This window comes from Vespula vulgaris, chromosome 2 (genome assembly GCF_905475345.1).
Source record: "Vespula vulgaris chromosome 2, iyVesVulg1.1, whole genome shotgun sequence".
NCBI classification, from domain to species: Eukaryota; Metazoa; Arthropoda; class Insecta; order Hymenoptera; family Vespidae; genus Vespula; species Vespula vulgaris.
Window position 1 is genome coordinate 4657070 of NC_066587.1, and position 17995 is coordinate 4675064.

The 17995-nt window shown below is 43.3% G+C and overlaps 1 protein-coding gene across 10 annotated transcripts in view; it reads left to right on the top strand.

Annotated features, from left to right (window-relative positions):
* LOC127072762 (early growth response protein 1) overlaps positions 1-17995 on the top strand; it is a 217822-nt gene that overhangs the window by 2197 nt on the left and 197630 nt on the right. For 7 of the 10 annotated variants that reach the window (XR_007785585.1, XR_007785584.1, XR_007785577.1 and 4 more), the window contains exon 2: positions 9578-12995. The exons of 2 other annotated variants lie outside the window; for them this stretch is intronic. The gene's annotated coding sequence lies outside the window, so the exon portion shown is untranslated. Of the gene's footprint in view, positions 1-9577; positions 12996-14075; positions 17522-17995 lie in introns of those variants that run through there. One more of the 10 variants, XR_007785581.1, reaches the window with a different exon arrangement.

Sequence of the window (17995 nt, forward strand, 5' to 3'; positions counted from 1 at the left end):
AGCGTAATCGATGGCAAAAGCCAAGACTTGGGGATACGAATCGATGATCGTATGGAGCTTCGAGCGGCATTGAACTACCGTTTAAGCTCCTCGTAAAGTCGTATTAACGTAGCGTTAGGAGAACGCGTGTATCACAGTGGGGATAAAATACGAGCGATTTCGCGAGGAAGGAGAGCATCTTCGAAGGAGAAGGGTATAGTGGACTGATCGGGGACGATCGAGTTTCCTAGTTCTCTCTTTAACTCTCTCTCTCTCTTTCTCTCTCTCTCTCTCTCTCTCTCTCTCTCTCTCTCTCTCTCTCTCTCTCTCTCTCTCTCTCTCTCTCTCTCTCTCTCTCTCTCTCTCTCTCGCCCATTCTCTGTTGGTACGTCGAGAAAGAGCAACTGTGTAAATCACGGGCGAGTATGCAGAATAGAAAAAACTGAGAAGTGAGATAATGGCAGCACAAAGGAGATAGGAGTGATACGAGAAACGCATAATAATAGTACTTTCATAATTCACACGCAAGTGATTCAGTCACCTTCTTACGTAACACATTGCGTGCACGCAAACGTCCTAAGAAACGAACTCGAGCGAGCTGTCTGCTTTCTTGATATACCTACATACGTTTACTTTTACGATTACACGTATAGTCGAGCGTCTACGAGGAGATGATATAAATTTCCATGTTTTATCGTCAGGATCGAGCGTGAAATCGGTGAAAATTCTTCTCTGTAATAGGATAACACAAGATAGACGCTTTCTCCCAAAACTTTTCACCTCTGGCATTGCTATCATTTCCGACTTTTTTCCATAATTATATTCAATGATCCACCGATTCGATAAAACAGTCGGACAATACAGGAATATTTGATCTGCGCGAGTACGGTTAGAATATAACAAGTAGAAAAACGTTTTCACAAGTCGATTACTCACTCTCCCGTAGCTGGCCCAAAGAAATTCTTGACCTCGCTTCGCTCGGTAACACTCTAACCCCAGTTGGATATTCCGATTGCATAGCAAATAGTAGCCGACGTACCGGTCCCTTGCATTCGTTATATCGTTTTATGCACAACCTCTATAATCGTCTGTTCCGAGCCGTTCATTGAAACGCTACTGCACGAGCACAAGGCGTACGGTTTTCAGTTTTAGCATGTGCAGATACCAACTCGGTGATACTGGTTCCTGGATATTCGTCGTCCGATCACGTAGAGTAAAGAAGACACGTCGTACGATTAGATAAATTTTCTTGGCCCAGTTAGGGAAAGATTAGATGAACTATCTATCCATTTTATTTCGATAATTTTTTTCCATTCGTTCGTTGTTGACAATGCGGATGTAAATAAGACGATTGAAATTTGCCCAATGGAAGGCAATGAATTCTTCCGAAGACTCGGGCACTTGTCTCGAGAAGAAGAAGAAGAAGAAGAAGAAGAAGAAGAAGAAGAAGTAGAAGTGGAAGAAGAAGAAAAAGAAGAAAACAGAAAGTGATCCATCGACGGGGAGGTTCACTTCAAAGAATCCGCGTTTGCAGTACGTCGTCGCTTGTGTAAAAGGAAGAGAAGGAGTCGCGATAGCGTCTAGTAACAGACTCACCGCCGCATAGAAATTCACCATAGACGACGATATCGGCGGAACCACGAGCTTGGTATACCGGTAGCATAGCAACTAGTGGCTGGATGTTCCCGACCTTATGTACACGCCATATATCACCACACGTATAACTCTCGCGTGCCCGAACTCGTTCGTCGAAACACACCTATACACATAGGTATTATTTCCTAGTAAGAACCTATATTCGTGACAGAAAAGAAGTTACGTGTAGGTGTATAAATATACGTAGGTACGTAGTGGCCCCTAGAACCGAGAGAGGAGACAGATGCGTAGTGCGCACGCATTTGCGTACTCGACACGCGAGCCAGCACCTCCTTTTTTTCTCTTTTCTCTGCACGATCCTTACAAGAAAGAGAGAGAGAGAGAGAAAGAAAAAAAAAGAAAGAGCCTAGGGCGACGTCGAGACAATCGTAGGGTTGGCACGCTTAACAACCGTTCCTTTACCGTGTACTCACGCATTACTTTCGAGTAACTCGTTCGAACGACTTAAAAAAAAGGAAAAAAAAAAGACAGTAAGAAAGTTCACGTTTAGTCTTTCTAACTCTTGTAACACGGTTAAAAAGGTATCTAGCTTTTATAGATCTATCTAACGTATAAAATTTTTTATTGTTTAAATGTGATCTTGGAGAATAGTGCGAGAACGTGTCTCATCAAAGATTTAGCGATCTTCCTGATAGATCGCAAAATAGATCACCGGAAAGGAAGTCATTCGAGCACGTGCGCGAAGAAGGGAGAGTCGCTAATTCGATCTTCCTACGAGCAGCTGTTCTTCTCTCAAACTACCGTCGGTAAAAAGAAACGCGAGAAGCTAGAAGAAGCGATCCTAGTCGCGAGCCGTAAGTTAGCGAATACATACGAACGGACAGGCAGACAGACAAACGCAGGAGAATCCGAAGAAAAAGAAAGAAGGGTCTTTCTGGCTTTTGGTCGAAAGATTACGACGGTGGTAGCACGTGCCCCATTCAAGACTGGAAGGGGAGCCAGCACCACCCTCGTAACTTAAACTAAGCTAATCCTGCCTCCTTACCAAAGCTATTCAAGGCATGACGAGGCAAGCTCCTTTGTAGTCCGCCTTGGATCAGAGTCCTCGTCGATTCAACAGCTTCTTTCCTTCTCTTTTTCATTACGACCACCCTCTGCCCTCTCTCTCTCTCTCTCTCTCTCCCTCTCTTTCTTTTTTTCTTTCTTCTTCTCTTCATTCGCTCTCACTTTTTTATCACTCCATCCATCAGGAAGCTGCAACGTTCGCTGCCTTTCGTTGCCCTGCCTTTTAATTCCTTTGCTTTTCGACTTGGAGACTACCGATTGGAACGGATTAAAGAGAGAAGGAGACGAAGAAAGAGAGAGAGAGAAAAGATCGTAATAAACAGAAAGATTAGGAATACTCGAACGTTATTATCGCACTTACTTGAACTCGCTTCTCGTGTATGAACATGAGAAATGACTTTGAAATTGGATCGGAATGGAAAAATGTCGAGAGCAACAGATGGAACGTAACGTTGTAACACGCGTGAGCAAGGGCTACCGTGGAGAGATAGAAATCATAACCAGCTCGTATTCCTATCCATATCCCCTTTCCTCTATGAAAGCCGGTAGAAAATGTGAAAAAAGAAAAAGAAAATGGACGAAAGAAAAAAAGAATCAAGAAAAGATGTACGGAGAGACACGAGTGGCTCGTGTAGGTAGCATCGATTTGTTAGCGTGGCTGGACACGTCGAGCAAACGATCGTCGCGTGCGTGTAGCTACTCGCGTTTGGCTTGCCTACAATAAATCAGAAGAAGTTTAGGATAGTTAGAACGTTTACACGCCCTTCGGATCCCAACGGGATTCCATTTACGAACGTCGCAAAGGATCGATTTTTGCGGGCGTCTTCTTCTTTGACTCATCGTGCGCTACGACATTAAGGAGGCCCTACCGAAGGAAAAGGTCTTGAGAAAAAAGGACCACCCGTCGATCCTGTTTGGTCCATTTAAGACGAGGCACAATAGTAACACGCCTTGAAATCGCTATGGACACCACCGTCAGCGTGTTACTGACCATTGTCCCTCTTCTGAGATACCATAAAGACCGTTGGGTGTCCTTGGTTCCGAAAGAAGTTGGTCAACATTTGACGGACGTGCAATTCAGGATAATTTTAGGCGTGAGACGATCCTAATTTTCTTTGATAACTTCATTAATTTAATTAATTATTGCGACGGTAATTGGAAGAAATGAAATATTCTCGAAAACGGATATTCGAGATAATGATCGTTATTCGAATGCCGTACTAACGATTACTTCTCTCTTCTTTTCCTTTTTTTTTCTCTGTGTTCTTTTTTTCTTTCTAAGAGCTAGAGAGACGCAAGACAAGCGAATGTGCCTGAAACATTTTGCGTCGGTGCCGTTGAATGGAAGGCACTCGCGGCGCAGAACTACCGAAGAGGTGCCGCAGGCAGTGTATAGCAACAAGGCTGTATTATGGGTAGCGAAATTAAAGTGTAACGTGCAATTACGCGTCAATTCTGTCAACATACTTCGTAACGCCGTAGGACGCCTTCCGTTCGTTCGGCCTAAAAGCGTCATTTACGTGATACGCGTCACCGCGAATCACAATGAGCGTCACGTTGCAATTCTTTTCTATGGACATACGTATGTATGTGTGTGTATATGTGTATATATATATATATATGCATAATTCGTAGAACATATGTTTCTACATTCACATCGTGCGAGACGGCTAACTAAAATAAGTACACTCGATACAATAATTTTCTCGTTCTTATAACTTTATACCAATCCTTAATATATCCGCGAAACTTATGAAATATCGATTTCATCTTGATAATCGTACCATTAAGGATATAATTTAAAAAGCCATAAACCATCGAACGACCCTTTAAAATATACCTCGACGTCTCTTGATACATGAACCAGATACAGTAGACGGACATCGATCGTCTTCACCGTGAAGGAAGACGACCTGCTTTCGGTCTGGTTATTGCGCCCTAATACGGAAAGAACAAATTGAGAGAGTAAAGACTACAACGCACCCCCTGCAGCTTTGCCTTGCTCCTGTGCCATTGTGTCATGGGTAGAAGCGTATGACAAAGAATATGAGAAAGAAAGAGGAGAGAGAGAAAGAGAGAGCGAGAGCGAGAGAGAAAGAGAACAAATCTGAAAGGTACATACGGCGATGCACCCACGTATAAACACATACATACGTTCTCACACGTTTCGTATGGGGAAGCAAGCTGCAACAAGCAAACTTCGTCATAACGGTCGTCGTCTCCGTCTTCTCGACGACGACGGAGACGACGACCAGGAATACGGGCGACAAGACGTCCAAGCAGCCCATTATTGCGTACAGACGACGATCTTTATGTGAGATCTTACACGAAGTCCCATGGGTTCCCGTGGCGCACGCCCATGACGAGGGAGAGAAAAAGAGAGAGAGAGAGAAAAGGGATGCTTACCTTGTGGTTTCGACTATTTTTCTTTCTCCCTTCTCGTCCTTCTTGAGTCAGTAATACTACCTTCTTCGCCTTATTCGCTATCCTTCTCCCTTCTCTTTCTCTTTCGCCGCCTCGTAAATCTCTTCTGGGTGTTGAAACTTTCGAGCGAGACGGACTTTATACGAACGAGGAAGAATTACGTTGCTAACGTTTATGCGTCAGTCTATTACTGCTGTTAATCATGATTGGTGTTGAAATTGTTGTATAGAAGATCGATAGATCGATTTTCTATCGATCGTCTAATGTCAAGTGTAATCGAAATGATAAAATTTCGAAATCCGTGTGATTTTTTAAATCATTTGGAGGTTTGAGATCGAAAATAAAAGGAAAAAAGAAAGGGAGAGAAGGAAGAAAAGAAACTTCTATATATCGTGGATCGTTGAAGATCAATGATATCATTTTTATTGGGTAACTTATCTAAGTCGATCGTATAGCAAAACGGTTCGCATCGTCGGTCTCGCGTCATTAATTTACCAACACGCTCGGAGTGCTCTCGCTGGAGCTAGAATATCTGTAGGATTTAGCTGTTAAACCGGAAGGTTCGCGAACCCCAGCGTTCATCAAATTCCGTGCTCCGCGATGCGTTCTCCTTGCCAGCTCGCATCCTTCTTCGGCGATGCTGCTACCGCCGCCGTTCGTTACGGTTACGAGGAAATCTTTCTCTCTATAGGGGTCTCGTAAACGAGAGTAGCAACAGGTGGCAAAGAAAAGGTGCCATGTACGTGGGAAAAGCGTAACCAACGGATATTTCCTTTATAGGACTTTCAAGAATAATTCAACGGGTTCGTTCGATTAAAATTCTTTTTCTTTCTTTCCAATTTAAACTTTTAGAGAATTCTCGTGCGTCACGAATTCGTTAGAAAAAAGAAAAAGAAAAAGAAAGATAGCGAACCAACCAATCGCATAAGTAGAGCATCCAGAGAAGACGCGTTAAATCAGGTCGAATCTGGTACGGCCGTGAAACGAAGAATTAATGGCTGACACGTATCGTCTTTTCTCGCTTCGATTCAAGAGGTAGAGTAGGTGGCGGGCAGAGCGGTGTGAAAGAACACACCACACTCGCGGTTCTTGCAAGAAGAAGTAGGCGGTATACTCGTTGATACGTGGAACCAATCGTTCGTCTCGTTTCCTTCTTCCGAGTGACTCGATCGACCGTTTCCTCTCTCGTTCAGCCTTCGCAGGTGAGAGGCAAGGTAGTCATCGGTCTTTTTAACGCTTCTCGTAGGTTGTAGGTTGCGAGCTACCTTATACCTGTGTGTGTGTGTAGCAAAAGAAAGATATATATATATATATATCTTTCTTTTGCTCTCTTTATCTGTTTGTCTTCGTCTCTACTACTTCTCGATGCTAACCAAGCCGGTCTGAAGCCTTAGTTTCTCCCACCGTTCGTTCGTTTGGAACGAGAATATCGTGAAAGAAGTTCATTAATTGGCCGACGTACGTAAGTAGACGCGAAGGAAACGATATAGTCGAAGCTATGTGTGTTTCTCTCTTTCTCTCTCTCTCTCTCTCTCTCTCTCTCTCTCTCTCTCTCTCTCTTCACCCCTCAAGCTGTCGAGATCCAACGAACGATGTTAGAACGGAATGGTAGGGGCAAATCCTAATGAGGAGCCCCTACCATCGACTACCAACCGCCGGCGCAAAGTAAATGAGCAGGTGCCTCTGGTATGCGCCCCGCCTACGCTTTCCACTTGCTCTCTCGTCTTCTCTACGTTACTTCAACGACGTTGTTTCTTCCCTCTTCTCCTCCATATCCTGATAGCATCGTGGAAAAACGGAACGTGATATATCGCCTTGCTACATCGTCGTGCATACATACTTACGTACATAGGTTAGTCTACGAAGAAATCGGCTTTCCATTTTCAGATTAGGACGAGCGCATTAGAATGCATTATGTATGCTAACGTCGTAATTCGGAGCGTACGAGAAAGTATCCTACGTATGTATGTATCTACGTTTAGATTTACCATTGAGATATCGAAGAGTTATCATACAGAATAAATCACATTAAAATTTTATTAATTACCGTTTCCATACGTCGAACGTCCTCTTTGAACCTTCGACCTCGAAGCTGAGACCTTCTCAAGGCGAACGAGAAAGAAAGAGAGAGAGATAACTCGCGACAGCGGTTATATCGAGAAGAGAATTCTCGGAGCTAGACTCCTCTAGTAGGGTGTATACGTCCGCGAAGTGGTCTTCGAGACAGAGCAAATGCGAGTATTTTTTAACTTGGTCTTGTACGGCCGTGCCGTGACCGGCTTGTATGTACGTACTACGTACGTGCTCTCGCGCGAACCTCGTGTTTGCTTAAAATCTTGACGCATGACCGTGCGACTCGGACGAGTCTCTGTTTTCAGGACTGGGACGAAGTCGAAGAGAAAGCTGACTTCTCTCGACTCTCCGTTGTCTTTGATTTTTTTTCTTTTCTTTTTCTTTTTTCTTCTTTTTTCTTCCCTCCCTTGCACCCTCCTCATCCTACCAATTACACTTACCCATATAACTTAACTCTCATCATTCGTTACAAACCAATAAGAAAATTCGATAAAAATGAAAAAGAAAATTCATTCCCTCATTTCCATCTAAATAAACGTTAGGTAACACGTAGGATTAAAACGGTCTCGTACTTAAAAGGAAAAAAAGAACAAAAAAAAAAAACAAGAAAAGAAAAGAAAAAGAAAAAGGAAAAAAAAGAATGAAAGATAAAAAGCAAAGCGTTAGAGAGGTACAACGATCTTCAAGATAAAGAAGGAGAAGCAAAGTTTGAGTTTGTTTAATATACACCTCCGCGTTTATCCGAGCGCGGTGAGTCAACGTGGCTCTAAAACGCAGCGTCGAGGCTGTCGGTTCTCCATAAGAGAGAAGTCATCGGCCGTCCTTCGTTCGGCTCTCGCGGTATCGGCGACCTTAACTACGCGCTCGTCTCGTCCTTCCTCTTCACGGCTTCCTCCTTCTCCTCCTTCTCTTTCTACTTATTGGAAAAAGAGAGACAGAGAGAAAGAGAGAGGGAAAGAGAAAGAAAGAGAGAGAGAGAAAGAGAGAGAAAGAGCAACGACGAGAGAGCCGTCTTCGTCTCGCGGTATGTAAATACGAACAACGAAGAAGGCTCTCTCTCCTCTTCGCTGGACCGACCGACCGACCGACCGACCGACCGCGGTGCATCGTATCGTATTCTGCCGCCATTTGTCTTCGCGATCCCGGATTACGTTACCACGATGATACACGATGACATTTATTTTGGGATTTGTACGGGACGCCGTACCATCTCTCTTTCTTTCTTTCTTTCTTTCTTTCTTTCTTTCTTTCTTTCTTTCTTTCTTTCTTTCTTCCTTTCTTTCTTTCTCTTTCTATCTATCTTTTTCTTTCTCTCTCTCTCGTTTTCTCTCTTTCTCAGCCTTTCGTCGAAAGATACGATCCTTCCACGAGTACGATTATTACGCGAGAAGGAGCCGGACGATCGAAGAATCGTCTATAAATTTATGTCGAAGAATGGCCGATGGACAGACGATAAATCGAGACGAGCGGTAGCCTTAATTGCTTTTACGAGCGCGTCCCTTTGAGAGTAATTTTCACTCGACGCCGTGTACCGACGAGCGACGTCTCGGATTCTTCTTCTTCTTCTTCTTCTACTTCTACTTCTTCTTCTTCTTCTTCTTCTTCTTCTTCTTCTTCTTCTTCTTCTTCTTCTTCTTCTTCTTCTTCGCGCGCGTTTTCAAGGAGAAACCTTCCAACTCTTCGTTTTCTCTTTTTTTATGTTCCTTTTTCTTTTTATTATAATTATTAGACATTGATTCTTTTTGGCTTATCTTTTTTTTTGTCGTTGTTGTTGCAATCTACGAACTAAGAAGAGGAGAAGATCGATCGCGTGAAAATCGTTTAAACGCAGATGTTGTATCAAAGTAAACGGGCAAGCCCGCGGTGGCATCGGCCAAGACACGTAAAAAGGGAGCGCGTGGCAAAGATCAAACAGCTGGATCATCTCGTGCGTGCGCGCCTTTAGGTAAGGATCTCTTTCTTGCGGAAAAAAAGGTGGGTACTGGCCTCGACCCAGGTGCAAACCGTCGAAAGCTTCGAGGGCGTGCGTGACAATGCGCGCGAGCGCACGTGCGTGGAATACTCTACGCACATAGATCGACGTGTAACCCGTGCAAGAAAAAATTTGATCAAACGTGGAAGTCATTTTCTTTTCTTTCTTTCTTTTTCTGTAATACTCAGCTAAGTGTTAAACGGGTTTCCATGTTTTTTTATTTTCTTTCTGCGATCTCGTGGAAAAATCTATAAAAAAAAAAAGAAAGAAATAAAAGTAATTTCTAAAACGAAGAAATCAATTTCGGACGATGATAAACGTGATTCTCATGGTAAGAGAATGTTTTGTAATAGAACGTTGGTAAACAAATGATGAATTTATAAAGAGAAAATAAATAAAAAAAGTGTTGAGAGAGAAATGTCTAAGTGCATGTCTGAGGGTCTCGTATTTGTCTTTTTTTGTAACTAGAGATGACACGATGCGTGGGTATCCTAAAGAAGGAGAGAGACTCGTTTCGAAAGTGCAACGGGTTCCTAGGAGGAGGCGTCATCCCGACTGCCAGGCTCATTAAGGCTAATGACGCGGATCGCGCAATTATTCCAATAAGAGGTGGCCCACCGCTAAGTTCGAACCGAACCTATCAATTTGTTATAATTATAACGGCGATATACGCTCTCATCTACCTCTGTACGCACTTACCAAATTACACGTCTCGATTCTACGAACGTCATGAGAGCGTAAAAGCCTACGTCGGAGAAGTTCTTTCTCGTTCGTCGTTCCTTTCACAAAGGGGGGAAAAAAAATGAAAACGAAAAAAAAACCTTGCCCTGAAAATAGCTTTCTCTTAACGATGATCTCCATCGAACTTTTTCCAATTTTTTAACTACAAATGAGCGTCGATTATCGGTGAATAATTATAAGAATGATAAATGAGGATCGTGATAGAAACATTTCGACTTTTATGCGAAACATTTCGTCGTATTTGCGTGTGTACGTTCAAACGTAGATTGCATCGATGTACGAGTGGCACTCCCAGTATATAAACAAAACTCGAGGATCACCGTTCCTCCCGAGGGAAAGGAGTAAAAGAAGGAGGAAATATAGGAACTTAATATATTCATGGCACGCGAGTGCCTAAAATAAATCGTCTTAAGTATTCACGCACTTTACGGTTCTCCATCTGGCATTAGAAGACCGATGACGCGCCGAGGCTTTCGTAAAAAAAAGTAAATACGAGCGTCTCGAAAAAATTCAAACGGTCGAGCGGCCACTTAGCGAGTACTCTCGAGCCGGCGGACACGTGTCCAAAGCGTGGCCGTAGGCGCGACCACGTGTCAACACCAGGAGAAGGAAAGGTTTGCGGAGGAAAGTTCTTGGAAAAAGAAAGCGCATCGACCCTTTCCCGTTTAAGAAAAAAGAGAAAAAGGAAAGAAACCGATCCACGACATCCTCGGGTAGAAACAAGGATATATGTGACCGAATCGATGTTTGCACATTTAATGTAACAAGAAATAGGAGAGAGAAAAAGAAAAGTGGAGATAAAGAGAGAGAGAGAGAGAGAGAGAAAGAGGAACGTTTTATCAGGCAAAGAAGGGTAAGAGCTTTACGGAGTTTGCGCGCGCACGTAAGCTCCGACACCCTTGGCGCGTGGGCAGTGCTACGGAGGAAAGGCAGCGTAAGAGACCTTCCCTCGCACGTTTGGTCACTCTTTCGAGAGAGACACCTACGTAGAGAGTACACTCTCGGGCGTGCATAAAAGAGAAGAAGAAAGAAGGAGAGGAGAGACGAAGAACGCAAGTAGACTCGAGCGAGAACGAGTGAGGTCGCGCGCGCGCCGGTAAAAACGGCGCGAGGTGGCCGGTCGCGTGCAAGAAGGTAGGGGGAAATAGGCGTGGTTCGCGGTGCACGTCCGTAGTCGTACTAACGCGAGACGGGCTCGTCGTGCGCCCACCTCGAGAGGGCTCGCCAGGGCTCGCGCGAAGGGGGACGAGACTGCCCGAAGAAGGCCGCGTAGTGGGGGTAAGCGGCACGGGCTCTCTTAGTGGAGTGGTGGGGATGAACGAAGTTGCGATCAACTGCACACATTGAAGACGAATCGCACGGACGATAGCAACGGGTCTCTCAAAGTTCACGCACACGAAAATCAACTGGGGACGCGGCCTGCGCACGTGTAGGGATCTTACATGCGAGAGCGAGGGAGGGAGAGAAAAGAGTGCGAGAGAGAGAGAGAGAAAGAGAGAGGGAGAGACAGAGAAGAGAGAGAAAGAGAACGAGAAGAGAAGGGAAGAGAGAGGGATGGAGAGCGATGCCGAAGAAGGAAGGAGGGGGAAGGGGCGAGCGAAGTAGAAGGTAGTGGGGGTAACCGAACGCGGCCGAAGGTGAAACCCGCGAGCCGAGCTCGACTCGCAGTCGGCGCGAGACCGCGCTACTGGAAGGGTCGTTGTTGTCGTTGACGTTACTATTATTTGTTATTGTTCTTCTTCTTCTATCGTGTCGCGTATATGCACGCACGAACCTTTTCTTATCGATACGAACACGCCACTACCTTCTACTAAAACTGATCTTCTTCCTCCTCCTCCTCCTCCTCCTCCTCGTGCACCATCTCCTCCTTTTTATCCTCCCGCTCGCGACGCGAACTCGATAACGAGAGAAAGAAGAAAAAGAAGAGGAAGAAAGAAGGGTTGATACTCTTGCTCGATTAAGCTCCCACCATCGAATCTTTTCTTCCTCCTCCTCCTCCTCCTCCTCCTCCTTTTCCTCTTCCTCCTACTCTCCCTCTCTGAAGAATCTCCTCCCCCACCCCTCTCTCTCTCTCACTCTTTCTTCAACACCACCTCCACCTCCACGTCCACCTCCGTTCGTACGTTCGTCGCTGGTTTCTCGCGCGCGCGAACAGACAAACGTCGCCGAGGCACTCTCGCTCCACCGTACTACCATAGTTAGCCCCGAGGAAGAAGAGGATAGGAGGAAGACGAAGAAGTTGGATCTCGAGTCTGTGATATCTCTTGATACGTGCCTCTCCCCCGTCCACCCTAATCTCTATATATACTCTCGCCTTTACTCTGCCCTTTACAATACTCGCTCGTCCTTCTCTACTTGCACGCCAGAAGTTTTACGCAAGAAGAGGGTAGCGTTCACGTAGTCGCGGTGGCGAAAGAAAAGAGAGGGGTGAAAGTCTAGCGTTTCTACGTTTGATGTGACAAACCAGTGTTCTTTGCATTACTTCTACAAGTGACGGAAATTTATTTTAAGAAACAAGAAGGAAGGAAAGAAGAGGGACAGAAGAAAGAAAGAAAGAAAGAAAGAAAGAGAGAGAGAAAGAGAGAGAGAGAGAGTAAACGTGTATCGTGTGTGTGCGTGCGTGTGCAACTAATTATACATATTATATATATATATATATACACACATATATATACATTTAAGCGAGTGAACGAGCGAGTCTCTTCGTTGTTATTGTTATTTGTTGTTTCCACTTCTTATTCTTGCGGCGACAAGCAGAAAGGATCATAGTGGAGGACGTTGCTCGATCGCCATTTGATCGATCTCTCCTCTCTCCTTTCTCGTTCATACATCGTGCCCGATAGCTGTGATAATACTCTCGAAGGATACTACAAATTTACACTACGACTTACGCTTTTCTTCTATGATACACAACGCGTCGTTCAGTGCCTGTTCTATTGCTGTGATCGCGTGACATTATTATTGTTGTTATTGTTGGATCAACGTGTACTGAGAAACGTCGACGTCTTCCAGCTCAAAGGATCGAAAAGAAAAACGAGGAAGAGGAGGAGAAAAGAAGAAGAAGGAGGAGGAAAAACGTTTTCACAATCGGAAGGAACTGAATATCGAAGGGAACGAATGCTCGAGATCCTTTGAAATTCGACCGGTAAGCTGCAATTGTCATTGTCATCGTCATGATTTTCATCGATTTTTTTTCTTTTTTTTTTCTTCTTTTTCTTTTTTTCACGTCTTGTATTTATCTGCCCGCAAACCTCAAAACAATTAGGTATACGATAACAATCGATACCAATTAGGTATTGATCGTTATCTCCGAAAAAAAAAATTACAGAAAGAAACTTAGAGATATTTTAACGATATCAATATTTAATCGGATCAGTAAATCTTTTTCTTAGATTTCCGTAGCCTATACTTAAGAAATTGCGTGTTTCGTCGTGTTATCATCAAGCGGAAAGTGGAACGGCTTAATCTACGATACACCTTCAAAGAACGATATTATCGATAGAAATCGAGACCTTGTCGAGATTACGTCGTTAAATTGATTAGTCCGCCGCATTTAGCTTAGCCTTGCTTTGGCGATGTTGTCATCTTTCGATGTTGTCATCTTAGAAGGGACACTCGAAATCTATGGTCCATAGAGCACGGTAATAAATAATAATAATGCTAATATTAATAATAGTAATAGTAAAGAATATTTTAATTCGGAATAGTGTTTATCAATGGTTTTTTTTTTCTTTCCTTTTTTTGTCCAAAATGTTGTCGATGTTTTCTAAGAATTCTTTACGTTCGTTCGAACAGTGTATATATAAGAAAGGGGAGTAACGAGAATTTATATTCGTAGAAATTTACATTAAGTACGAACGTTAGATACATTTCGTCTTCGAGGAGAATTGCCGGTTGCTTTCTTATGAGAGAAAAAGAATAGAGGGTGGGAGAGGGAGAGAGATAAAGAAAAAGAAAGAGAGAGACGTAGCAGGAGAAAAGAAAGAAAAAGGAAGTGTTCTTCTCACGAAGTGGAGAGAAAAATGTGTCTCGCCGAGTTATCGGCTAATATCAAAGGCTTTCTCCCATCGGGAACCCTCGTTGACAGAAGAGTGCGTTTATAATCGATGTTGGATAAAGAGTCGCGCGTGTATATATATATATATATATATATATATATATATGTATGTATGTATATCACACACATACGCGCATACGTGTATAGATGTGTATGCTTATGTCGTAGATGATCACGTGCGAGGGCGGCTTTTAATAATGGCATATGCGCGAGCCGTTCAACCGAGCGTCGCGACGCTCAGCGTCGGAAGTGGAGCGAACGCGAACGAAGTGGAAAGCTAACGTGCATACATACGTGTACATGTGTGTGTATGTTCTGTGTGTCTCGTATATTCCCGTTGCCGCCTGTATCGTCGTGTCGTCGTCGTCATCGTGTCGGTGGATGATCACATCACCGATCGAATCCCTTTTCACGCTCTTTCTCATCCCTCTCTACCTTTCTCTCTCTCTCTCTCTCTCTCTTTTTCACGCTCGACCTTTTCGTTCGTGAGATAAACTCGTCTCGTTTTATCGGATTTCCAACGGGCCGCGTGCGCTTTGCGATATATCAAAAATTACGGATCGACGAGATGTTTATAGCGAAAGGGACAAAGAAGAAGGAAGAAGATAAAGAAGAAAAAAAAAACAAAAACAAAAAGCAAATAGTATCTTCGATATTTATATTTTTCGTAAGATTACTTCTTTGTCATTTATCATGTACGTACGTAGTATGTACGTTGTATGTATTATAATACAATTGCGTTGCGGGAAAGACTCATCGATTGTTTTGCGCAAACTCGTGTCTAGACGATCGGAACTTATTTTGTTTTTTCCTCATTCTTTTTTTTCTCGTTTTTTTTTCTTCGTTATTTTTCCGCATATTCCAAAGTAAAGCAAAGATCTTTCGTATTCTTCGGGACATTTGTATCGAGAAAATTGTTGATTTCTTTCGTTCGTCCCTTTGCTTCCGGTGGAGATCACGTAGGAGGGTGGTTTTCACGGATCGGAAACGGACGTGTCTCGTGGCCAACGCTCGTTTCTTCTTAAAAGTCAGCCACGTAGAACGATCTACTGCGACCAATCTTCTTTACGCGTGTCCCTTCACGGCTCGTGACTTTGGTGAGTACGTACGCGCGCGTTCCTGTATTCAAACCCGTGCCCGTGCCCGTGCCCGTGCCCGTGCCTACCGTGACGTGCGCGCGTGTATTCTTTTCTCTTCTTTTCTATTTACCTTTTCTTCCTTTTATTTTTTTTTTATATCTTCATCACGTACTAGTCAGAGATGAAGGACATACATATATATGTATGCATGTATGCAGAGTTTTCTGAGTGATTTATTATATGGTAAGAGATAAATGAAGTAAACATTATTTTCGTTGAGTAAAAATAACATTAATTCGTCCAGGTAGGTTTGTTGACGTCTATATATAGATTCTCTCGTATATTGTATTAAATTACATACTATAATTAAAGCGTAGGGGGATAGTAATCGTGCGAATGATGCCTCCATTGTTTTAATCGACTTCTTCGTTGACACGAGCGCGCGATAAGAGCCGCGAAGTCAGCGGCCTTCGTTTTGTGCGTGCATGCGTGCGCGTGAGTATCGGAAAGAGGGTGCGAGAGAGAGAGAGAGAGAGAAGAGAAAAAAAAGAGGAGAGAAAAAGAAAGAGCGAAAGAGTGAGAGAGAGAGAGAGGTTAGAAGAAAGAAAAAGAAGAAAGAGGTAGGAGACGTAAGACGAATGGTGCACACGAGAAGGAGGTGTCAGGTGTCACGGCTGTCCGGTTTCGTTTGCAAACAACACGGTGCTAGCGGCAAAAACATTTTCTCTTCGACAGTTCAAGCCTTCTTCTATAGATCTCCAATGGCTATATTCGATCTTTCTCTCAGGTCTATATGTGAGTTTTAGAATCCAGGTCCAGTATTATCTCCTGATATCAAAAGTCTATTGGTTTCGACTAGTATCGTAATAAGATCGTTCCATTTTTAACGTTTTTGATTAGTTTACTTACGAATCAATGATTATTTCAATCGAACATCGTCGGAAACGCTTCTGTACTTTTATCTTCGCTTGATGTTAGATTGAACTATCTTACGAGAGTTTAGTTTCTACGAATATTCACGATCAGGCAAATATGTTACAGAGAGAAAGAGAGAGAGAGAGAGAGAGAGAGAAAGATATACTGTTATATGTTATATGAGATTTTTCAATCCGAAAAAATAAAGTATATAACGAAGTGTATACTTTTAAAATGCTTTTACCGTTGACATTCGTTGACATCGTTAAAGGATTACAGAGAAAAGAAATTATCCGAGTGAAGCTGGTCATCGATCATCAGAAGCTCGGCTTTTCAAATCGATCATCGGAGAAAGGTCGCCGAGGATGCTCCCTGGTCGCATCGTAAAACCGTCGATCCGTGTATCTCGAACGGTACAGGGAGGATTAATCGCGCTTCGTGCCGTCGCATCGCCGCTGCCACCGTTCGCCCGTCGTAACCGTAGCGACGAAATGCGAGCAAGCAGCTGCGCGCGCGCGACCACATAACTTCCCCGAGCCGCCCTTTCGCGCATAATGATACATCGCGCCGGACACGAAAGTTATACGCTTTAATTCGAGACTCGCGCTCGGTGAGCAACGTATATCGATCGCCAATTTGCTATGCAGATCGCAGCCCTTTCGAAGCTGCTCTCGATTGCATTCCCTGCGATTGCACCGTGTCTCTCTCTCTCTCTCTCTCTCTCTCTCTCTCTCTTTCTTTCTTCTCTTTTCTCTCTTTCTCTTTTCTACTTTTTGCTTTCTTTCTCTTACTCTCTTATTCTCTCTTTTTCTCTTTCTCTATGTATATCTCTCTATGTAGAAAGACAAAGAGAACAAAGAAAGTATCGAAGGATAGTTTGAGACGACTTCGAAGCGTAGAATGGTAGCCGATATCTGTGAGATAAGATTATGGTGTCGTTCTCCTTCGAAAGACAATTACATACATACCTAGCTGGCTTTTATCTCTCAACGTGCGAGCATTATCTTTCTCCCACAGTCACGATATAAATCGTTATTATCGTATCCCTGTCCTACGATTGTACGAAAATTTATTCGGGGTGGAGGAGGAGGGGATCTTAGCTCGAAACGATTATAACGTCCGATCCAATTATCGGGAATAGTTATAAAGCTTCCGCCACAAATCATGAGAGAGAGAGAGAAAGAGAGAAAGAGAAGAGAGAGGAAGGTAGAGTGTTCGTTGATTGCTTCGGTGGATCGACGTTCAACGAGGCAACAGTCGATCGATCGATCGATCCAGATCGAGCTACGGATAGCGAAGATCTTTCCTTGCTAACCGACCGCGCTCGAGAAAGCTCTCTTCTCTTTAAAGAGAAGAAGGAAGGATGAAGATGAGGAGGAGGAGTAGGAGGAGGAGAAGTCTCTTCTCTTCGATATATCCTGATTTTTGTCGATCCATCGCGCGAGAGGAGATCGAACGTGAGCAATCTCTGGTGGTTGGTGGTACGCCGGCGCAATTAGGAAATCCATTTGGCGTAATTGCGCGCGAAGAAAGCACGGTCGGTAGCGAGCGAGTTGCTTCTCTCTTCCTAGGATAGAATGAAACTCTGTGTTAATCTTTTCATGTAAGATTCCAATTGATCATTTATCCATCCTTTTCTCTTTCATTCGTCTGTTTGATTTTATATATTTTCTTATTTTATTTATTTATTTTTATTTTTTTATTGTCATTTCTTTTTTTTTCTATATCTTTGAATCTCACATCCGAAAGAATATTTTTTACTTAAAAACGATTGTGCGCTCGCGCGTGTGTGTGTGTGTCTCCGCTGAGTTGGCATGAGAGTATAAATCAGAATTATTAGTTTTACAGAGAAGCACTTATAAATTATAATATTTCAAATGCAACGTAAGATCAAGCGTTAGATTTTGAACGTGAAAGTTGAAAGTGAACGTATGTCTCGTCCCATTGGACTTAGAAAATATGCATACCATAAGCAAAGGACAACGATGTATAAAATATATTAACATACTTATCCTCTTTCGATAAAAATTTCACTTATATCCTTTTGCTTGATTCCCTTAAGAGATATATTACTTGATATCTTTCAATTTTATC